The sequence below is a fragment of the Marmota flaviventris genome, chromosome X (assembly GCF_047511675.1).
Source record: "Marmota flaviventris isolate mMarFla1 chromosome X, mMarFla1.hap1, whole genome shotgun sequence".
Classification (NCBI taxonomy): domain Eukaryota; kingdom Metazoa; phylum Chordata; class Mammalia; order Rodentia; family Sciuridae; genus Marmota; species Marmota flaviventris.
The window spans coordinates 83,603,966-83,629,313 of record NC_092518.1 but is presented as its reverse complement, the minus strand read 5'-3'; positions in this window follow the sequence as shown (position 1 = coordinate 83,629,313).

The window sequence follows — 25,348 nt, the reverse complement described above, 5'->3', positions numbered from 1 at the left end:
ACTTCTTTATGAGGTGAGTGAGAAAAGCACTTCACTGATACTCAATATTAGAGACAAAGCCTTGAAGATGGGAAATTTGTGGTATATTAGACGAGGATAAGGATAAGAATTAGAGCTGAACTCCTGGCTGGAGCAGGGAAAATTAATACACAAGGTCAGAAAGCCTGAAAAATATTCAGAAAGTCTTGGTATACAGAACCCAGAAAGTCACCTGAGGCTGCCTGCTGTTCACATGGAAATGGAGAAAAAAACATTTGACAAAACTCAGAAACCTTTTATCTTCAAAACAATAGTAAAATTAGGGATGGTTAGAACATACCTCAACATTATAAAAGCTCTGTATGCTAATCCCAAGGCCAACACCATTCTAATTGAAAGCATTCTCTCTAAAAACTGGAACAAGACAGGATGCCCTCTTTCACCACTTTTATTTAACAGAGTCCATGAAACCATAGACAAAGTAGGCAAAATAAAGAAATTCAAGGGATATGAATAAATTAGAGAGTTCAAACTATCACTATTTGCCAATGACATGATTCTATATTTAGATGGCTCAAAAAACTCAAACAGAAAGTTTCTAGAACTTACAAATAACTTCATCAAAGTAGCAGGATATAACATCACACCCATAAATAAATTGCATTCATATACACCAAAGATGAGTCATCTAAAAGTGAAATTAAGAAAACTATCCCATTCTCAATAGTCTCAAATTCAAATCAAATAAAACACTTTTGAATCAATCTAACAAAAGTGTTGAAATCTCTTTTCAATAAAGATTACACTGATGGAAGAAATTGAAGATGACTAAACAAGGTGGAAAGATCTCCCATGCTCTTGGATAGGTAGAATTAATATTTTCAAAATGGCCATACTACCAAAGCATTATAAATATTTAATGCAAATCCTATTAAAATTCCAATGATGCTCTTAATAAAAATAGAAAAAAAGTCATAAAATTTATTTGGAAAAATAAGAGGCCTAGAATAGCCAAAGCAATTCTTTTTTTTTTTTAAGAGAGAGAGAGAGAGAGAGAGAGAGAGAGAGAGAGAGAGAGAAAGAGAGAGAATTTTTTAATATTTATTTTTCAGTTTTCGGCAGACACAACATCCTTGTATGTATGTGGTGCTGAGTATCAAACCCAGCTGCCCGTGCATGCCAGGCGAGCACTTTACCACTTGAGCCACATCCCCAGCCCCCAAAGCAATTCTTAATGACCAATCTGATGCAAGAGGCATCAGAATACCAGACCTTAAAGTATACTACAATATCTATAATGCAAAATTAGCATAGCCTTGTCACAAAAAAAAAAAAAAAAATCAATGTAACATAAGAGGAGCCAAAGACAAATGAACATAAATACAGTTGTCTCATCCTAGATAAAGGTGACATAAAATACATTGGAGAAAGGATAACCTCTTCAACAAATCATACTGGAAAAGCTAGAAATCCAAATATAGTAAACGAAATTGAATCCCTATCTCTCACCCTTCACAAAATTCATCTCAAAGCATATCAAGGACCAACGGATTAGACCAGGGACCCTGCACCTACTAGAAGAAAATATAGGTCCAATTCTCCATCAGGTTGGTTTAGAAACTGACTTGAGAGGACACCTAAAGCACAAAAGCAAAATCAAGAATCAATAAATGGTGTGTTATCAAACTAAAAACTTCTACACAGCAAATGAAACAATCAAAAATGTGAAGAGAAACCTATAGAACATGAGAAAATCTTTGCAACCTATACTTCAGATAGAGCATTAAATTCCAGGATATCCAAAGATTTTAAAAAAATTTAATATAAAAAAATAATCCAAACAGTAAGTGGGAAAAATAAATGAATGGGCACTTCACTGAAGAAATACAAATGGTCACCAAATATATGAAAAAATTTTTTTTTCAACATCTCTAGCAATTAGAGAAATGCACATCAAAATTGTACTGAGATTTCATCTCACTCCAGGCAGAATGACAATTATCAAGAATATAAATAACAATAAATTTTCGTGAGAATGTGGGAGAAAAGGTAACACTAATATTTCTGGTGGAACTGTATATTGGTGACACCACTCTGGAAAGCAGTTTGGAGATTCCTCTGAAGTCTTGGAATCGAATCACCATTTGACTCAGTTATCTCACTCCTTGGCATATACCCAAAGGACTTAAAATAAACATACTACCACATCAATTTTTATAGCAGCTAAATTCTACAATGCTCAAGCTATGAAACCAACCCAGGTGTCCTTCAGCAGATGAATGGATAAATAAAATTTGGTATATATACACGGTGTAATATTATTCAGCCATAAAGAAGAATGAAATTATGTCATTTGCTGGTAAGTGGATGAAACTGGAGACTATCATGTAAGCGAAATAAGTCAATTCCCCCAAACTAAAGGCTAAAAGTCTCTCTGATGTGTATATACTAACACACAATAAGGAGGGGAGCATATAGAAGTTCATTGGAAGACAAAGGGTGCCGCAGTCTGGCTGAGCACAATCAGAAGCCACTTGTCAAAAGAAACTAACTTTATTTTTAGAACCACACACGTCAAACAAAACAGCCTCTCAGGAAAAATCCTCAGAGCCTCAACTGCCACCACCGGCTTTCCACAAGCCTGTCTCTCCCACACAAGCTTCTTTTCACCTCCCACAATCCTCCTGCTCTTGAGGCCGATTGGCTGGGTCACATGGGCGGAGCCAAAAAAGTCCCCCAATGAGCAGCTCCGTGGTCTGAAAGGGCAGGGAAACAGTCCAATGAGCATCACCGCAGAGGAGCCAATCAGCTAGATGTTGCTGGGGCCGAGGAGCCAATCAGCTAGATGTTGCTGGGGCCGCTGTGAGCCAATCATCAGCCGGCAGCTGGAAGTTTGCTGGGGCCCCTTCGGCTGTGGCTCTCAACATCTCCCCCTCTCTGTTTAAACAACAAGCATGTGGCTTAGGGACCGTGTCTGTTAGGCAGTCCAATTCAACATATGGTCCTTACCCGTCATCGGATGAACTGACCTCTAGGCGTCAGCCTCCTGTCTTAGGTTGGTACCACTGCAATTGGATCATAACCGTCACTGACTACCGGTCCAGCATACAGCTATACTTGTGGATAGGACTTTGCACCAGTGGGGGGGTGAGGTTCTTTGCCTCACCTCTGTTGGCCCCCAAATTTTAGACCATCACTAGTAGAGGAGGATGCAAAATGCCATGACATTAAGCCAATTGAGGGCTCCTTTGAAAAATTGTACCACCGGTGACATCATCAGCAAAAATACCCCAACACTACCACAAGTCGCTGCACCAACAGATAGCTCACAATGCATACAGGTGAGCTCACAATGTGTCCAGGCAAGTTCTGCAAGCAGTTCAGTGATGGCTATTGTAGAAGCTGTAGATTGGTTTTATCTTTGACTTCACCAGCACTGGGATGAAGATAGGAATTCTAGCAATAATGGCTAAAGAAAAAATTATGTAACAATTTTCTTAACAATTTGCATTGTCTTCACCGGCACTGGGATGAAGATAGGAATTCTGGCAATAATGGCTAAAGAAAAAATTATGTAACATTACAGAAGGCACTAAAAGAAAACAATTTTCTTAACAATTTACATTATCTTTAAGAGAATTATTAAATATAATGAAAAGGAAAGGTGAAAGTAAACAAACAGATCTGTTAACCTTCTTTTTTGTTTACATATTAAAACAATCCTCAACAGTTGTTTACCCAATTTAAATTAAACCATATAAATCACGTGAAAAAAAAAATATTTGGATCCATTTTATCATGAGCGCTCATCATATATGATATATGGACATACATACATTCAAACATATAACACAAAACACAAGTGTGCACACATAATATGATACATACAACACATAACATTATAGTAAAGGCCTTATAACTTTTTACAGGTGAAATCTCCATTGCAATGTTTAAAAACTCTATAGTCAAAAAATAGAACTGATCAGCAAAACATTAACCTAGGTCTGTATGAGCTCAAAAAACAAAATAGAACTTCATGATATGGCAAAGGGCAATAATAAAATAGATATTGAAAAAAGCATCCTGGTTCTGTTGCAGATGTAAGAATAGCCAAACTGGAGTTTTGGATATCAGTTGTTATGGATTTGAGCCAAATCATCTTTTTTTGGTCTGTAGAAATCGCTTTAGTTAATCTTTCTGGAATCCAAATCGGCTGCTGTTCTCCCTGTGGAAACACATAAACAGACCCCCGACTCCAGACAATCACTGGGTCAGGACCTTGGTTCATCTCTCTGGAATCCAAATCGGCTGCTGTTCTCCCTGTGGAAACACACAAACAGACCCCCGACTCCAGACAATTACTGGGTCAGGACCTTTCCATTGTCCTGTTAGAATATCCTTCCAAAGTACCTTGGGCTTATGCACATTTTTTGGACACATATGCCTTTCCGCAGCACTAAGTCCTGATTAATCCAAATTTAAAAAGTTTAGAGTAAAAAGGGTTATTTTAAGTTTATCTTTGGGGAATATATACCCCTTCCCAATTCCTTCTTTTTGCTTTAATAAGTACATTTTAATAGTTTGATGAGCTCTTTCAACTATGCCTTGTCCCTGTGGATTGTATGGAATTCCTGTTATATGAGTAATGCCAAATGTTGAGCAAAATTATTTAAAAGAGGTAGAAGTATAACCAGGGGCATTATCTGTTTTTAACTGTTTTGGAACACCCACAGTGGCAAAATTTTGTAAGCAATGAGCTATAACATCTTTAGTTTTTTCTCCGGCATGAAGGGAGCCCATCAAAAATCCAGAAGAAGTATCAACTGTAACATGCAAATATTTTAATTTTCCAAATTCTGGCAAGTGTGTGACGTCCATCTGCCAAATATGGTTAGGTATCAATCCTCTAGGATTGACTCCAAGATTAACTTGTGGTAAAAAGGTCACACAATTTTGACATTGTTTTATTATTTGTCTAGCTTGTTCCTTAGTTATTTTAAAATGCTTTTGTAAAGTATTAGCATTGACATGGAACTTTTTATGAAAATTTATAGCTTCTTCTAGTGTAGAGAAAATATGTATGTCATGTGTAGTTTTATCTGCTAAATCATTGCCCAAACTAAGGGCTCCAGGCAATCCTGTATGTGCCCTGATATGTCCTATAAAGAATGAATCTTTTCTGTCCCAGATTAGACTTTGTATAGTGGAAAGCAAAGAGAAAACAGTAGAAGAAGGGGAAATCCTACCAGCATCTTCAAGAGATACTATAGCATTAACTACATACTGACTATCAGAAAATAAATTAAATACAGAATCTTTAAACATCACAAAAGCTTGTAAAACTGCATTAAGCTCTACCTTTTGAACTGATTGTTTGGGTACTAAAAATGTAAAAGATTGATCAGGGGTAACTACTGCTGCTGTACCATTATTTGACCCATCAGTGAATATATTTGGAGCATTCATGATAGGTGTTTTTCTTGTCATTTTTGGAAAAATTACAGGATGCGATGACCAAAAAGACAATAAAGGATTAGATGGTAAGTGGTTATCAAATGAAACATTAGATTTGCACATGATTATTGCCCAAGTATTTAACTCATTAGCTAACTCATCAATTTGATTCATAGTATATGGAGTAATAATTTTATTGGGAGAAATTCCAAACACTCCCTTTGCTGCTTTTATTCCTTTGAGTATTAATTGTCCTACAGCCTCAGGATACCTAGTAAGAATAGTGTTAGGAGAATAAGATAAATGTATCCATAATAATGGACCTTCTTGCCAAAATACTCCTGTAGGAATATTTTTTGTTGGTAGTACAATAAATAATAAAGGCAAACTTATATCAATTCTATCCAAATGCATATTTTCCATATATGTTTCAATGATTTTTAATGCCTTTCTTGCTTCAGGCGTTAACATTCGGGGTGAATTTGGATCTGATGGACCTTTTAGGATATCAAATAAAGGTCCCAACTCTCCTGTTGGTATACCTAAATAAGGCCTTATCCAATTTATGTCTCCTAATAACTTTTGAAAGTCATTAAGTGATTTGAGTTGATCTACTCGTATTTGAATTTTTGGTGGACGGACCATGGTTGAGGATAATAGAACTCCTAAATAATTAATTGGAAAATTTAATTGTACTTTATCTATTGCTATCTCTAGATTATAATTTTTTAATAAGTTTGTAAGTGTGGCATAACATTCTAGCAATGTGTTTTTATCTTTGTGTGCTAATAATACATCATCCATATAGTGAAATATTTGTAGTTCAGGATTTTGATTTCTAAGTGGCTGGATTACTTTGTTAACATAAATTTGACACATAGTTGGGCTGTTAGCCATCCCTTGAGGGAGTACTTTCCATTCATATCTCTGATCAGGACCTTCATGATTCAGTGCAGGGATAGTAAATGCAAAACGTGGACTATCCTCAGGATGAATTGGAATTGAAAAAAAAAAACAATCTTTAATATCTATAACTAAAACATACCAAGTTTTTGGCAAAGCAGACAACTGAGGAATCCCTGATTGAGCAGGTCCCATAATAACCATCTCATTATTAATGGCTCTTAAATCTTGCAATAATCTCCATTTACCAGATTTCTTTTTGATGACAAAAATGGGAGTATTATGGGGAGATACAGAAGGTTGTATATGTCCTTCTGCTAATTGTTGTTTGACCAGGTCATGGGCTGCTTGTATCTTTTCTTTAGTCAGGGGCCACTGAGGAACCCATAGTGGTCTTTCTGATTTCCAAGTAATTTTTATTGTCTCAGTGGCCCTTTCTGAAAATCCAACCCATGTCTGTCTGTTCCTTGATCTATTTGTATTGGTGCTGCTATACCTTGTTCTCGTTTTTCTAATCTTTTTCCTTTCCTAAAACCTTGTCTAGTCATAATAGTGGGTGCATTTTGGTTGATGTTATTTGTTAATGTCAAACCTAATTGATCTAGGACATCTCGTCCCCATAAATTTACGGGAAGATGATCCAATACATATGGCTGTATAGTTCCTTCACATCCTTCAGGATCCTTCCAATCTAATACCATTGCACTTCTATGGGGATTAGTTGCCACTCCTAGGCCTCGAAGCGTTTGAGTGGCTTGTTGTAATGGCCAATGTTTTGGCCATTCTTGACGAGAGATGATGCTAAGGTCTGCACCTGTATCCAGTAGCCCATTAAATTCATGTCCTTGAATATTTAGTTTTAGCATGGGGCGAGAATCTAAATTTAAAGAAAGCATAGCCCAATCTACACCTGTGGAGCCTAATCCCTTGGAACCTCTTTCTACAGTACGACTGGAAAATTTATCATGTAGGCTGGGTATTATTAGTAATTGTGCTATTCTATCTCCTGGTGAAATTACTGATATACCCTTTGGAGAACAGGCTATAATTTTTATTTCACCTTCATAATCGGGATCAATTACCCCAGGACTTATCATAAGTCCTTTTAGAGTAGAAGAGCTGCGTCCCAATAATAAGCCTACTGTTCCTTTGGGAAGAGGTCCTTTCACCCCTGTGGGAATGATTTGAACTCCCATCTCTGGAGTTAGTACTGCTCTGGCGGAGGCGCAGATGTCCAACCCTGCGCTCCCTCTGGTTTGTCTGATGAGGGATCTGATGGACAATGTGTCCTGGGCACTACCCTGATGGGGTTGCTGGGTTCCTCCAGTGCTCCGTATATTTGTGGTTTTGGGCCCCGGAGCATTGGGCCCCCCTGTCCATTTTTTGGCAATGGAGCCCAATGCCTTTCTCCACAATATCGTGGATAAACACCTGGTCCTTGTTCGTTTTTTGATAATGGAGTACCCTCTATGGTGGTTTGAGAACGGCATTCATTAGCCCAATGTCTCCCTCTACGGCATCGTGGGCAAATACCTGGTATTCTACTCCTTTGATACCTAGTTTTGTTAAACCCTCCTCCAATGGGGCAATTCCTTTTAAAATGTCCTGTTTGTTCACAATTGTAACATGTTCTTGGCCTGGCATCTAAAGCCTGTTTTACTGCAGCTGCCACAATTTGCCCTTGTTCATTAATGTCTCTGGCATCTAAAGCCTGTTTTACTGCAGCTGCCACGACTTGCTCTTGTTCATTAATGTCTCTACATAATTTAATATATGTGTTTCAGTCTTCATATTTCCATGGTCTAATGATATCTCTGCACCAACGATTCGCTTGCTCATAAGCCAGGTGTTTTAGTAATGGCATTGCTTGTTCTGTATTCCCAAAAACTCTGGTAGCTGTTTGAATAAGCCTATCTACAAATTCAGCATAAGGTTCATTAGCTCCTTGTATTACCTTAGATAATTGACCTTGTAAACCTCCATGTCCTTGTAAAGTCTTCCATGCCTTAATTGCATCTGCAGCAATTTGTGCGTATACGCCAGGATCATATGCAATTTGTTGCTGCTGATCCTCATAAGGTCCCTTTCCTAACAACATATCTAGATTTCTCTGAGGATAACCAGCTGCTGCATTTCGCCTAGCCGTCTCCTTGCAAAATTCCTCATTGGCAACCTTCCATAACAGGTATTGTCCTCCATTTAGCACAGCTTTACACATATTAGCCCAATCTGCTGGCGTCATGTTCAAGTTGTTAATGGATTCGACCATGCTTACAGTGAAGGGTGCTTGAGGACCATAGGTTGTTACAGCCTCTTTTAGCTGCTTCACTGTTTTGAAATTTAAAACTTGGTAAAATCGCTGCCCTCCTGCCTCAAATACAGGGCATGTTAATATTTGAGATCTTGTCTCAGGATCCCAACTATCAACTGCGGGGGTTGGGGACCTCCCAGCATATGGAGGTGGCCTTGTTAGTTGGACACTTACGTCCTCTGGTGATAGAAAGGTGTTAGTAGCAGTCTCCTGTTGTAACTTTCCCCCTGATGGCTTTTTCTGTTTTACACTTTCTTTCTCTGTCTGACTAACTTGAGAGGCCTTCTCTTTTACTTGAATCTTTTCCTCTGTCTGACTAACTTGAGAGACCTTCTCTTTTACTTGAATCATTATGTCTTCTTCTTCCTCTACCATTGTCTGAACTGAAGGCTTTGGACTAAGCAAACAAGATATGAACGTCCACAATGGCAATGTGCCAACTGGCAGAGTCCCTGGGCTTTTCTTTTCTATTCTTTTTAAATCTTCACCATGATGGTTCCATTGTGATATATTTAACAACTCCTCCTTAAAAAGCCATGGGCTACATTTTTGTATTGTATCAACATATGCCCTGATTGTTCTTGATTTTACTGAGATGCCTCCTTCCTCTAACAATTTACTTAACACTCTTTCAGTTTGTTTTTTACTAATTTCTGATCCCGTATTTCTACTATAATACAACCCAACAAGATAACGCCTATCAAAACTGAAACAGAGTGAAACAACACAAAATCATTATAATAGCCTCCTGAAATGTCCATCCATCCTTTCTCCCTATCTGTTCCTCAGATGTGAGCGGTTTTTCTTCCATCTTACACATCTCCAGGGACAGGCAACTTAAAACAAAAGTGAAACAAAATAACAAAAGAAGAATCTTAAAATGGCTACCCATCCTCTCGCCCTGCCCTCAGGGGCGAGCAGTTTCACTTACCCTCAGTCGCTCCCCGTGCGAGCCACCAAATGCCACAGTCTGGCTGGGCACAATCAGAAGCCACTTGTCAAAAGAAACTAACTTTATTTTTAGAACCACACACGCCAAACAAAACAGCCTCTCAGGAAAAATCCTCAGAGCCTCAACTGCCACCACCGGCTTTCCACAAGCCTGTCTCTCCCACACAAGCTTCTTTTCACCTCCCACAATCCTCCTGCTCTTGAGGCCGATTGGCTGGGTCACGTGGGCGGAGCCAAAAAAGTCCCCCAATGAGCAGCTCCGTGGTCTGAAAGGGCAGGGAAACAGTCCAATGAGCATCACCGCAGAGGAGCCAATCAGCTAGATGTTGCTGGGGCCGAGGAGCCAATCAGCTAGATGTTGCTGGGGCCGCTGTGAGCCAATCATCAGCCGGCAGCTGGAAGTTTGCTGGGGCCCCTTCGGCTGTGGCTCTCAACAAAAGGGGAAGGAAGGAAAGGGAGGGGAGAATAGGATTAGGGATGACAGTAGAATGAATCTGTCAAAACTTTTCCCTATTCTTATATGAATACATGATCAGTGAAATTCCACATCATGTACAGTCTCAAGAATGGGATCCTAATGGGCTGGGGTTGTGGCTCAGTGGTAGATCACTTGCCTAGTATGTGTGAGGCACTGGGTTCAATTCTCAGTACCACATACAAATAAATGAATAAAATAAAGTTCCATAAACATCTGAAAAAATTAAATAAAAAGAAATGGGTCCTAATTAGAAAAAGCTTTACTCCATATATGTATAACATGTCAAAATATACTGTATTGCCATATATATCTAAATAGAGCAAATACAAAATAAAAATTAAAAATGAGTACATACCATGCCAAATTTTACCTATGAAATTTAATTTTTGGTTCACTTCCAGACTTACATAATATTTCATATCAGGGATGAGTGATAAATGATATAAACTTGATACACATCCAGTAAATTTAGTGGAAATACAAATGCTTTCCTTGTTCAAATATGTATGAATGCCATAAATGGAAACAATGCACTTTATCCACGGGTTACACATATATTACTCAGACAATATATCTATTAATCCCAATACTTTGCAATTGTGTACTCCTACTCTAAATATACCAATCAATATGAACTGTGCTCACTTAATATATAATACTAGTTCAGAGAAGAAACATAATGTCTAAACTATAGGCATGCTCCAAATTGTTAGTAGTAACTGTCTCAAATTTTCACTGGAGAAAAGATGAGAAACAACTTTTTATTTCAGTGAAGTAAAGGTTGTGGTTGGATAATAATATGTTAATTTTATATGATTAATACTTTATTATGGACTATTATATGTACTATTGACTTACTAGTCTTGTATTCAGAGGTAGTATATATGACCCAATGTGTTCAAATACTTTATTACATAATATAATTTTACCCAGGTGTCCCTGCTTGCTCAATAGTAAGTTGTCATGCTAGCAGTTTTGCTGTCACAAAGTCATCACATTTAGGAAGATAATCACTATAAAATGGGAAACAAGAATTGATTTGATATATCAGCAACCAAGTTTGAACTCTTGAGCCTCTAACTCTAAAAAATATAGTTTATTATTTCTATTGGATCCTTTTCTCAACTTCCCACTACTTTATGCTTCAAGTAAGATAATTTTAGTTTGTCTCCTTTATTGAATATGACTGCCCTGATTTTTTTATTCCTATTTTCTGTTGATAAATTAAACATGAATTTAAAATGTAAATGCCAAGAAACCATGGGTTTAACATGAATGATAAACTTATGATGTAATATAATCAGTATTTTTTTCTATTATCATTAACGATAACACCTGCCTAGTTATCTTGCAACAGTTTTGAATATTAGTTTAGGGGACATATGGATGTATAAATTCAATAATCCCATTGATGATCATCTTGTTAATCCTTTAATTTAAATAAAAATCATATTTACTTATTAAAAATCCAGCTGTCCCCACAGGATCACTACCATCAGGAAAATCTCAGTTGCAATAATTTTGCTCCAATTCAGAATAAACTGAGTCATGAGGGGATCTACTATTATAGAAAGAGATTGTTAAAATTTTGGTTATCTTTTTTACATGCATTTAAGCAGGGCATGGTGGTATACATCTGCAATATTAGTAATTTAGGTGGCTGCAGAAGGGGGATTGCAAGTTTAAGACTAGGCTTGGCAACTTGTTAGGACCCTGTCTCAAAAAAAAATAAAGTGTTGGGGATATAACTCAGCAGTAAATTACTGGTATTTTGTATTGAGTTCAACACGAAGTACCAAAACAAATATTTAACATGTACTGTCTATTATATAATGGATATCAAAAGAGCTGCATACTTTATATAAAATATTTCATAAAGAATATATATTTAAAATGTTTGTTTTAACTTTTAAAGGAAAATATTTATTATTGATATGTGATGGAATATGCTGCAAGGTCAATTGATAAAACCTGTTTTGAATGCTTTCAGGTAGTTTGTATACCTTCTCCTTAAACTCTAATTTTTTATTCCATTAAAAGAGCTTATTAGGTAGAAATAAAGCAAGAATTAATATTCTAAGGTAAAATCCTTTTCTTCATGTCCTGCTCTAAAAGAACTCACAGGTTGTGGAAGAAGTAAGCAGTTTTTTGGATTAGATAATGGTGTTTACATATCTCAGGTTTATATACATTTTTATAATACGTAAGCGAGTGTTTGTGTTTTTGCTTCAATTGAAAATATTTTTTAAAATATATTAAATTATTTCCAAGCAGTATATCTTGAAGATGCAAGTGAAAATATTCATAAAACATTCTGAAATATAACTCTTATATTTAACAGCAAGTCTATGATCCCAGAAAGGAAATTGAAAGTATTTGGTAGTTATTTGTGAAGAACTATTTTTGGGTTTGTGTGGAATTTTAATAGAAAGCTATAGTGTAGATAAAATAGGTCTGTAGAACCACTATTTCCAAAGAAACCTGGAGGATTTGTGAGCAATTTCAGTAATAATTGAAAGGTATAGAAAACTATTTCTAAGATTCAAGCAAAACCTATTAAATGTACACTGTCTGAATGAATATTGTTTTAACACATTTATTGTATTTTCTACAAAAGCAGAAACTCCAACTAACTATAAGCATATATGTATTAATTCTGTATAATATGATGATATGTAATCATGTAATAACTCACCTAATAAATATTTCAGTTATAAATATATAATGTGTTTTCTAAAATGTAATCAATTAAATGATGCTATTATATATCATGACATATATAAATTGTTAATATATAATATGTTATATACATATGTAGCTGTAGACATATTTGTAAGAAGAATAAATGACAAAATTAATTATAATCTATTTTTTTCATTTTTTTCAATTTAGCTATAGATGGACACAATATCTTTATTTTGTTTCTTTATTTTTATGTGTTGCTGAGGATTGAACCTAGTGTCTCACATGTGCAAAGAAAGTGCTCTGTCATTGAGCCATAAACCCAGCCCAATTGTAATCTACTAAATATGATTTGGTCACATACAGGGGTGACAGATATGATATTTGGAATTAGACCATTCAGCTGGAGCCCTTTATCAAACACTTTTAATTTTGTGATGGTCAAGTTCTTTGTTTTCCTTTTTCTTAGCTTTTGTATGTGTAAAGTGATAATATTTACTTCATAAGGTTATTGCATAAGATACAAAATGGAAAACACTTATCAAATCGCTAATATATGATTGTTTAATTTTTTTTTTAGTTGTAGATGGACACAATGCTTTATTTTGTATTTAGTTTTATGTGGAGGTGGGGATTGAACCCAGGGCCTCACACATGCTAGGCAAGTGTGCTACCACTGAGCTAAAAACCCAGCCCATGATTATTATTCTTGTTATTTCCATGGCTCCTTTTTTATCACCATTATGCATTGGCATGTGACTTCCGTCTTCCTTTTCTCCTTTGACTTTTTTCTCCTAATAATTATTTCTCACTCATTTGATCTTTCTATGAGCCTCTCTTCTTGTCTACATTTTATTGTTTCTATGGCAGCTATGTCAGTAAAAACTCAAATAGTTCCTCAAGTTCAGTTAAACTTTCAGTACAACTAAATGATTACCTTCTGCTGATAGCCTCTGGCTGTTAGTGCTTTCAGGATATTTCTCAGGTTTTGAGCAAGACCTTACTCTTCTTGGCAGTTCTCCACCAACAAATGAGCATGGCAGTAGTCCTAGGGTGTTGTTATTTCTGCCCAATGAAATGCTCCAGGAATCTCTGTGATTTTTCTATACTTACATTTGCCTTCTTATTTCTTTTCTTCATATAAACTAGGTATGCATACAAACATAAGATTTCCCCTAGTGCGTCTTGGTTTTATCACCCCTAATAAACTACTTGCATTCTAAGTCTACCTAACAATTTTTGTCCCAGGGTAATAAATAGTCAAAATTGATGACAGAAGTGTACAATAAAAGCAAATGATCAAATGTGATTTAGCAAATAGTTCTTTGTACCAGGCAGTATGTTGGACATGGAGAATATCTGACACAACATGGTATCTCAATTTCAAAGGCACTCACCATTGTGAGTTGGGAGAAAGTTCCAGTGCATGAGATTGCCTTTACCTATGTGATGATTCAAGATTTTGTAAAGTCGAAGTAAAAGCATAGATATTGGGGGAAGTGTATAAAATAAAGTAACATCTGTGTTTTTTTAATGAAGTTGTACTGAGGGCATACAAAAGGAATTAATAAACAAGTAAAAACTAAGTGTAAAGACCAAAGAACCTTTTTTCAATCAACAAAGAAGTCATATCTCTACAGAGAAAGAAAAAAAATAATAATCTAAAAATAAAACTAAGTTTTAATGCATGACTTGTGAAGGTCTGTTACATTAAGATTTATATTCAAGCCTTGAATATTCTGGCTCCTTAGACACATCTAATCACTCATGACCTACAACAGTTAACTTCAATTTCTCATTTCCATCTAGGGAGATATTGCAGAAATATTATCTCTGCAATAAAACATTTTCCTTCATGGAAATGGGGATTCATATGGAATTTGATTTTAGAGTGCTTTATGAATGGGGCCTGATTTAAGGACTAGACAAAAACGACTTTACTGTCTTTGAAGCCTTCTTTCAGGATACTGGATTTAATTTCTGACAAGGCTCCCATATGTTGGGCAAACTCACTGATAAAGTACTCTCAAAAAGCTTAATCATGATGAATAAAGTGAAATTGTCTGAATTGCCCTGGCATATGGTCAAGGAATAACTACAGGCTTACAAGTGTGGAAATGTTGGAATAGATAAAATATATGAGACCTAGAAGAGTATTATATTGATTTTATGGTACAGAGGACCAAGTGTTCAATGAAGCGACTAGAATTCATTGGTGGGAGAGGCACTAGTTTCCTGAGAATTTTTGTGAGGCTCTGCTCTGCAGGCTGGGGCTCAGAATGGGAAAAAAAAAACACTCACACATCTGGAATCACTAATATTTATGGGAATGATGCCTCCCATTCATATTGCCTATGAGTAACAGAGATGAGGTAGTAGAATGTAACTTTGAAGATTCAGTAGGGCACAGCTATTATCATGACTAACAGTCTTGTAGAACATTAAATAGATGGTTAAAGAACATGGAATCTCTATGCTAATGAGGTTACTGATATATATGATCTGAAGAGAAAAAAAAAACAGAATGAGCAAGAAGCCGAGGGTGGTCACCCTATAAAATGTATTAATTACTGACAAATTTTAGGACCTGAGCCTGTTTTTATGCCAAGGATTAGCTGAAGAAAGAATTGTCTAATCTCTAGGAGGAAAGGCCTTAAAACAACATGCACTCTTTTGGAGAGCTGGATCTCATCAGAACAACATGACTCCATTAAAACTTCTACAGTGAGAACTGTAGATAATTACTCAAGTTACTGTACACTGAGGTAAGGAAATACACTGATATTTCAAGAAGAATTGAGAGTCTGTATTAGTGTATTTCCATTGTTATAACAAAATACCTAAGATTAATATTTTAATAAATGAAAGAGGTTTGTTTAACTCACAGTTTTTGACCCTAAAAGTAAAAAGTTGGGCAGCCTCATTTATTTAGACACTGGTAAGTGCCAATGTGGATATCATCATGGTGGATATCATCATGGCATAAATATGTGCAAGCCAGGAAGCCAGAGATCAGAGTGTGTGGGCTCTCTCATCCAGTGAGGAGGTCCATAGAACAGGGTAGAGGAAAGTGTGGCTGCAGAGTCGCTAATCAAGACCTCCAGAGACAAGCAGGAAGCTTATTTTATTGTGCAGTTACCATGTATATATATTCAGGCAGTAGCTAAGCAGATTACAGGCAGCCACCAATACAATTTGTTGCTAAGTATCCTTGCAGCAACCAAACGAGGAGCAGGCCATGGAGCAAGCACAGGGACTGCAACACATGGCATCACACCCAGGGCTGTGCCTCCAGGGTAAGCAATCTACTGCTCACACACACCTAGCATGAGGGGAGTGGCCTGCACTCAGATGCCCTTAATGTATGCCAAGTATACATATTCCATTCACCTGCCCCTACATCTCCCCACTCTGACTGTGCTGCAAGGACTTCAGCCATCATTGATGTTTTTCATTTGGTGGCATTTACATGGTTACATAAGCATCCTCAAAACACACAAAAAATATCACTATTATAAACAGTGGGGCCATGGTAATAGCAGTATAAGAATTCGTTAATTTGGCTATTGGGTTTTTTCAATGTTCATCCAATCCCTGGAAGAAAGAAGAGGTTATCAAGATAAACACCTTAGTCTCATTGATTTTGACAATTGTGTTAGTAAGGTTATGAATAATCATAGCATACTTAGCATCCCAAGCACCCTTAATATACTGAAAAAATTGGAGAAGTGTAAGGTTACATTTTTAGATACAGCATACTGGGTGACAGAAATACTATGAAATTCGAGGTCACAAGTGAGTCTTTGCAACATAAAGAAAATATCTAGTTGTTCCTGATGGAGGTCTAATTCTTGCTGAATGACTAAAATAGCAGCTTAGGGGAGCTTATTTAAGTCATTTTGAATGGCAAAGGCTTCTGCCATGGCAGTAGAAAAATTGTTTACAGTCTGAGCAGTCTGTATACTCTGAGTAAGCAAAGCAGCAGCAATGGGGTAGCGCTGATAGTGGCTACCCAGAGCAATAATTCCAGCGATGATGAGGCTAATTGCACCCCTTGTTTGGTGCAGGATATCATTCAGAAGATTCTTCATCTCCATGTCCCATGGACTCCTCCACTCTCTGGACAGTTTAATGGAAACCAGACTGCTGGGGGCACACTGAGAATAAATATGTGTTTAGCTTTCATAGCAGATGTTAGAAAATTTCTGAGCCAGCAGGATGCATTGACTGTACAAGGGATCTCTGTATGAGTGATATTTATGCCATCAGTATCATTGATTATTAGCATGTCAAAGGGTGGCATAACATAAACTTGTGCATAGTGGGTATGGGTATAATTTGGTACAAAGGCAAATCCATGGTCAGGGTCTGGACTCAATATAGACCCATTCGTCCAGTCAGCTGCTGCCCATGATGGGTCTAGCAGCCAGCAATATTGGTATAATATCCATCATGTCATATTGATTTCCTGCATACTGGTTGGTAATGGCTTGTCCCATGTAGTAGGTACTGCAGTAGCTCATATGGTTTTTGGGCACAACAGTTACATTCCAGAGAACTGCACATGCCCAGGTGCATAAATGTTGTTCTTCCCCAGAGAATCCTCATATCAAGAAGATAAGTTATAGCGGTGACACATTGATTCCATGGGATGCTATCATTATTTGAGAGGGGATTTCCAAAAAGCTTTCTTGGGCATGTTGGCAGCAAGGGTTTCTTGCATTTGTCATGGGAGAATCTAGGGCCATAGGTTGTATTAACCATAATATTAAAGTCAGTGAGAGATAGCCCAACATATGACTTATTATAGTTATCTACAAAAGTTTCATCGGCAAGAGCACAACAGAGGGTACTGTCTGGATTATATGTTTTATTATCTACTACAGAGAAACAAATGTGCAGAGTGGGTATGGAAATGCTGGTAGTCCAGGGTATGGTCACCTCCTAGATGGATAACCCAGAATCAATAAGGTTGGAATTATTAGAGAAGAGTTTGGGTAGAGCCCCTTCCAAATTAGCAACTGCTAAAGGTGGTAGCCTAAAGACCAAAGCTCAATTTACCTGATGAGAGGCTTAACTGTTAGCAGTGAGTGCTTCATACAATAGGACTGTCATCATAGGCCCAGAGATGGGATTGTCAATAGGCAAAGGGGCCAATCTGGTGGCTTGTTCACAAAGATCTTTACTATCAACACAGGTTAATTTATGTGATGTCCACTTGCATTTTTTAGTCCTTTGCTTGTGGGCTTTCTTTTCCAGAGTTAGTTCCTTCATCTTCTTGGGTGGTGGTTCTAAGGGTTCAGGGCTTGACTTTCTGGCAGGCTTCCAGAAGAGGTGAGGCTTCTCTTAATATATGCAAACCCTCAACCCATGATTAGGAGGGGCACCGAACCATCCTGTGCATTTGTTATGGAATCCTTCCATGATATCATAGGTACATGGGAGGGCCCTGAGAGGGAGGCCCAATGTTTATGTGTTGCTGTTTCCATAGAAGATTTTGAGATTGAATGAAAAATTAAAGCAAATAAGGTTTTGTTCAAGGCATCACAAAGGGATTTGATGTAGTTCCCCTTCCCCTCTGTTTTGTAGCATGGTCTTTAATTCTGTGTGTTCTTTCTATGAAGCCTTGAGCCTAAGCATTATAGGGGATCACAGTTAAGTGCTGTATATGCCAATAATTGCAAGCCAATTGAAATGTCTTGCTAGTATAGGCTGGCCCATTGTCAGTTTTAATAGACATGGGGACATCCATAATTCCAAAACATTTAAGTAGATGGGAGATGACGTTTTTGTGGTTTCTCCTGTGAAGGATGTGGCCATTACACAGCCTGAATAGATATCAATGATTACATGAATATATTTTAAGATTTTCAAAAGGTGCATAATGAATGACATACATTCGTCATAAAGCACTAGATTTTAACTCTTGGGGATTCACTCCAACAGGTTGTAAAGAGACAATGGGAAAAAATGTGTGCACATTTTTTGCAGTCTTTGACTAGCTGTTTGCAAGCGTCTTTAATCCTTCTTTTATGCAGCTGCCATGGCTGAGGCCAGCAGAGAGGCTTGAGCTGCTTGTGTCCCTATATCCTGGGTGGCCAAAGTCCAGTCATCCAGTGTTCCATTTTATACTGGTACCACTGGTACTCTATGTTCCTTATTTAATCCACCCCAGATCAGTTCCTTGGCTAAGGCTGCCCTGGCTCCTTCATGAGACACCTTCCTTTCTACCACCTTGGTTACTCTGTCAATAAACTGTGGCAAGTAATCAGTGGCTTTCTGCCTTAAACCCTGTATAGAAACGGTACCTTCCCAAGCTGGAAACTTCCTCCAGGCTCTTAAAGCACAAGGTCGCATCTGATTGAAGTAATGTGGTGGGCCTGTAGGTTGTACACAGGGGAATTATAGATTCCTTCTCCCTGCAAGCACTCAGCTGGGAGGTTAACATTTGTGGTGAGATTACAATCCCCCTGCTGTTCATATTCATCATAGAAAAATGCCTTCCATTTCAAAAATGTTGCAGACTCAAGAGCTGCTCTGGCTAGGATTTTCCAGTCTTGAGGGCAATTAAGTTCAAGACTGAGTAATTTGTGAATTTGCTCTACAAACAACCCTGGGGTCCATTCTCTTCTACTGCCTTCTTTAACTCCTTCAGGGTACCCAATGCATGCGGATACCAAGTGACAGGGTGCTGTGGTGTTGGGGCCATATTGACTGGAAAGGCTTATATTCCCTTACCCTACTTTTCATCTCTTACCTTACCTTACATAGTATCTCAGATGGCATACTGGAATGGGTTTCTGGGAGAATATGACTTGGGCTTGTCCAGCAGCTTAGTGATCTCTAATATATCACAGTCCCTTGCTGGCCTTGGCATTGCCTTATAAGGAGGAAGTTGCCATTGAATTAGGGAAGGATATTACCTTTGCCTGTCTGTAAAAGGTGCACTTGCACAATTTATGGTCACCTCTTCCTGCACCTTGAAAGCTAGTGCTACGTTTCCTGCCTCTCTTCCTTTTACACCTTTGTGGTTGCTTGCTTTGAAGTAGATTCTCACCCTCACTTTCCTATGCCTGCTTCGATTGCTTGCTTTGAGGTAGATTTTTGCCCCCAATTTTTTTCTCCTTGTCTGTCTTTCACAAACTCATCTTCCTTCAGGGCCATTATCATATAACAAGGATCTGTTGCAGGGCCCCCTACACCTTGCTGATTGACTGTCACAATAGAAAAAATAATGTAGTGCTAAAGTATATCCCAGAAGAGCTCCACATTGGGCATCAGCTGCTTGGGCTCTCTCTTGTCCAGTGAGGAAGTCCACGGGAAAAGGGTAGAGGAGAGTGTGGCTGTGGAGTTGCTAATTAAGATCTTCAGAGACCAAGCAGGAAGCAGATCTGATTTTATTGTGCAATTACCATGTGTATATACTCAGGCAATTGTTAAGCAGATTACAGACAACCACCAATACAACATTTGTTGCTAACTGTCCTTGCAGCAACCAACTGAGGAGCAGGCCATGGAGAAAACACAGGGACTGCAACACATAGCCTCACACCCAGGGCTGTGCCTACAGGGTAAGCGGCCTACTGCTCATGCACCTAGCATGAGAGTTGAGGCCTGCCACTCAGATTCAATTAATTTTTGCCATGTATGCAGTACTCCATGCACCTATCCCAACAAGGAAGGAATTAATCTTGATCTTTATAACAACTCACTCTTATAGGACCTAACTGGGGTCCCATGAGAAATACATCAATCCCTTCTGAAAGTAGTGCATCCAATGGACTAAACATATCCTACTATGCTCCACCTCTTAAATGTCCCTCCACCTCTTAATATTGCTTTACCATCATACTGGAGACCAAGTTTATAACCCATGAGCACTTGGGTACAAACCATATTCAAACCACAGCAGGATCTGTGTTGACCTTGACACTCATATATCTGAAATCTTATTTTGGTACATTGTGAGAATGGAGCTTATGGAGTACAGGTATTAAATGGAATGTTGACCAAAGTCTAAATCATGACTCACCCCCTAAATTCAGAGTTCTTTAGACCAAATTGGTGGTCATTTTTAGTCTCTGAATGTATAACCAGGTTTGACAACCTGGCAGTTAGAATAACCCACACCCACACATGGTTTTTTTGGCCTGTTATGGATACACATCCATAGTAGATGAGGCCGAATAGATACTTCTGAGTCAATACAATGAATAACAAATAATAATGCATTATGAGGGTGTGGCAGAGTGGTTCTATTCTCAAGGTCTGCAGAATTATTTGGTGGCAGATCTAGGTCTCATTCTCTAGTTTGTTCCTACAGAACAATTTATGAAACACTATGAACTTTACCATGTAATAAGTATAAACACACCACTGCAATACTGAACAGGATGTCTGCTAGAATAGAGCAATGCAGACTCAGCTACTTGACATGAGATTATTGATTTTTCAAATGTTCTTTTTATTTCCTGTGTCATTAGGGAAAGGAAACAATAACAGTTCAAAATCACATGGAAGAAATAGGTTTATACAATCATGTAAGAACTACGTCAGCTTTCCCCAACTCTATCATAATTTAGTTTTTCTAATCTAGATTTTGAATTAAAGCAATGCTTTTTAACATGCTGAGAAATTAGATATAAATGATAGTAAAATTATTATTACACTTTATAGGAATGAAAAGGGGAGAAGTGAAAAATATAGAAAATATATAAATTAAATAAAAAATAAGAAAGAAATGGGGCAATTTATACAGGAGCAGGTAATTTGGGAGCAAAAAGACAGACTATGAAGAGCATATACCAACCTGGGCTAGGAAAACAAAGGAAAAAATAATGATTACAGTTGATGCTTTAAAACATAAGGATAAATACAACCCAAACAGTTGAGGACTACAATGTTAAACCATAGGGAAACAACCAGAGATTCAATATTTAAAGAAATATATTAGATCAAAATAGACATTGGATCTATTTACAACAATACATGTGCAGGTAGGGAGTTTTCTTATTTTGTCTTCCTGATGTGAATTTCATCAAGCTTTGGGTGATTTATAAGATGTGCACTACGTTTCAGCATTACCTCTAAGTTTACCTGGATGTGCAAGTACTTATCACACCTTCTCAACTCTGAAACATTTCTAGGAGGATCTCTCCAATCCTTGGTGTGTTCAGATAACAATTAGTTTTCTGTTGGGTCAGAGGAGATTGTCCCTAATCATCTATGACTTAGCAGCCAGATTATTCTCTATAGGTGGTGCAGTGGTGTGTGTCCTCTTGGAAAAATGTGAATCACCGAGACCTGCTCCCCTTTTAATTCTAGCATTACTCTTGAATATTCAGACCATGAATTTATTTTGTTGGAACATTTAAGCAATTTTGAGATGCCAAGGAGAAAATAGTTTGATTTCTTTCTGTAAGAAACTGTTATAGACCCATTTTGTTGTTGGTTTTATATTTTTTTATATTTTTTGTTGATTTTGTTGATAAACATTTATTTTACTTATTTATATGTGGTGCTTAGAGTACTTAACACATGCCAGGCAAGTATGCTACTGCTGAACCACAGCCCCAGCCCTACTGTTTTTATGTAGCAGGCAATAAGAAATTGAGTATAGTTACCAAGACCTTGGAAGACACAGATATTATTACAACTGCATTTCATCAGTTGGAGGAGTTCCATTAAAAACACTTTGAATTTCAATGGAGAGAAAGGAAAGCATATACTATTGAGTATATTCAAGACAAGGGTGTGCAAAGTCTATTTCAGAAATGGCATAGGTTTTTATGGGTTGACGAAAAAGAGTACATTTTATTCAAGATCAGCATTTGCCTTTATGAAAAATTTCCAGCTAGAGATTTTCTGTACTGTGCCCCTGCTTCTATACTCTCGATCCTCTTATTCTGCTAAACTCAGGAACATTTCTATTCCTATTCTAATTATATACTCTCTTTCAACTGAAGCTTATCAAGGACATCACTGATATTGACTTTAGGAAGGTAACCAACTGCTATTCGTAAACTGGTTTGCAAATATATATTTATAGTCTTGCTCTTTTTACCTACTTGCTTAGTTATATTAGTTTCTTATGAACCACAGAGATAAGGAAAGAGAGAATTCAGGAGCAAAAATATAGATTATGGGGAAAATAAAAATATTTACCTTTTTGCTTCCTTTCCATTTGTCATTAGGTTTGTCAGCAAAGTTCTAAAAGACCTGTAACATTAGATATTCTAGTAATCCCACTTTGAATCAGTCTTTTCTAAATACCAGTAAACAGCAAAGAAAAAAAATATCACCAAGAGATGAGTATTTCTTAAACCTTCTCACTTAAACATGCGTTTCTCTTATTCAGATGGAGTTCCTGGGATCATAATTTATAGAATGTGTTTATTTCTGCTAGAACATCAAGCATCATATTGACCATAACTCATTATCAACACATTTCCTTTCAAAGGTTTGAAATGCTAGCTTAGTTGCAGGTTCAAATATCATTTTATTTTATTCCCTTTGAACTCTGCTAAATAATCTAATTCCAAAAATCCAACATGAGCAATATATTTTCCAGTATATGTGAGAAAGCAACTGTCATAATCTAATATTGTGGTGTATAATATGACTCTTATAAATGATTAAATTTTAATTTTAGCAATATATTATTTGTGATCATTTCTAGAATAACAATTCCTTACATTCTAGTCCAGAACATTGTTCATTAAATGTATCAACTTTGAAACATGGTAAATACAGGTTATACCTTTATAATATCAGTGCAAAAGTTGCAGTCATGGAAAGAGATTTGATTCAGTGCATCAGAAGATACCTTAATGAAAATCAACTTCCATTAATGCCTCATCTAGTTCCCAAGCAAGACAGTGTAGAGACAAACTATGTTATGAATAAGTTATAAAATATTTTATTTTTAATATTCAAACAGATATATTAGTTAAAATAAGTATATTTTAACAATTTCCACATTTTTATAATGATGTTAGAAATATTTGGATTAGTTTCTTTTATTTTTCCAACTTTCACAATTGGGGATTATTTGTCCTAAAATGGAGTTTACATTTCTATTGCCTGTACTCTAAAGACACTTTAAAGATTCCTGTCTGGGTTTTAGATTCTAATCTCTTGCAGCTACTAACTCAGTTGTTGACCTCAGAGATTAAATTAAATTTTTATGTTTTTAATTTTTCTTACCTATAAATCATTAGTGTAGATTAAATTATTAAATGATGCTTTGCAATTCTACCCCTCATAAGTCTGCAAATAGTCCAAATATCTTACATGCTTATCTGAAGTTTTAGTTTTCCTGTTGTTGAGAAGATTATTTGGAAAATACATAACATTTTAGAATTATGTTTTTTGTAAACAGATTAAGATAAAATAACATATTACATATGCATAGATTAGAAATACCTCCACATCTCAACAATCTGAAATTTCACTCATGAACAAACTCATCTGATTCAAATGAAAACTTTGAAATAATATAAAATTCTGAGTCACCAAAATGTCACACTTAAAAAAAAAAGTTATTTCCTAAAGTTCATGAACAAAAGTGCTATCTAATTATTTAATACCCAATGAGGTATCAGAACGGATTGCAACCAATAGATATATGTTTGATATATGTTTGATGACATCCTCTGGTTTCATAAAATTATATTTAAAAAATTATTTACACTGAATGTAGAAATGACATTTAATCTATGATTTATTTACTTATCATGGGTTCTTATAATGATGTTCTGAGATGAACAACAAAGCCCTGTTTGAATTCCAATGGGAAAAAAAATTACTGTGTTAAATTAGCCAAGCTTCCCAGGGATATAGATAGAAGGAATGGTATTCATAGTGTTCTTAGATAGCCCTGCTGATATATGAATATTGTTTGATTGTTTAGAGTCTGTTTACTTTTATTTTTGAACCAGGTATTTAACCCAGGGATGCTTTACCACTAAGCCACATACCCAGCCCTTATTTTTATTTTTGAGACAATGTTTCACTAAATTGTTTAGGACTTCAGTAAATTCTTGGCCTAGAGCTTAAAATCCTCCTGCTCAGCCTCCCAAGTCACTGGGATTATAGGTATGGCCCACCATTCCCAGCATTCTGTTTACTCTTAATTAACACACAATTCTAGCCATTTAGTTTCTGAGTTGATAGCAAAACATCAACCAGTAGTGTTGTCATACCTCACAAAACATTTAGAAATCTAGAGTTGTTCACTAGTTAATAAATCAAAACACATAATACAATAATTTAATATGAATGAAGGGTCTACTAACATTAACACTTACCCAAAATAGCATTTTAATTACAGTAAAGTAATTATCATATTGATTTTCCAAGTTAAGCTATTAATTTATATGTGTAACCTAAGAATATAGAGTAGTCTATAATACATTTTCAAATTATTTACATCTAAATTTAGTAAAATAGAAATTTAAAAGTTTCAAGGATATGTGAGAAAATATGGCCATTAACAATTTTTCTTCATTTTATAGAGGACTATCATTAAAAAACAAACAAACAAACAAACCTGAATGGTCTCTTCTTGTTCACTTTTCAACTCATTACAA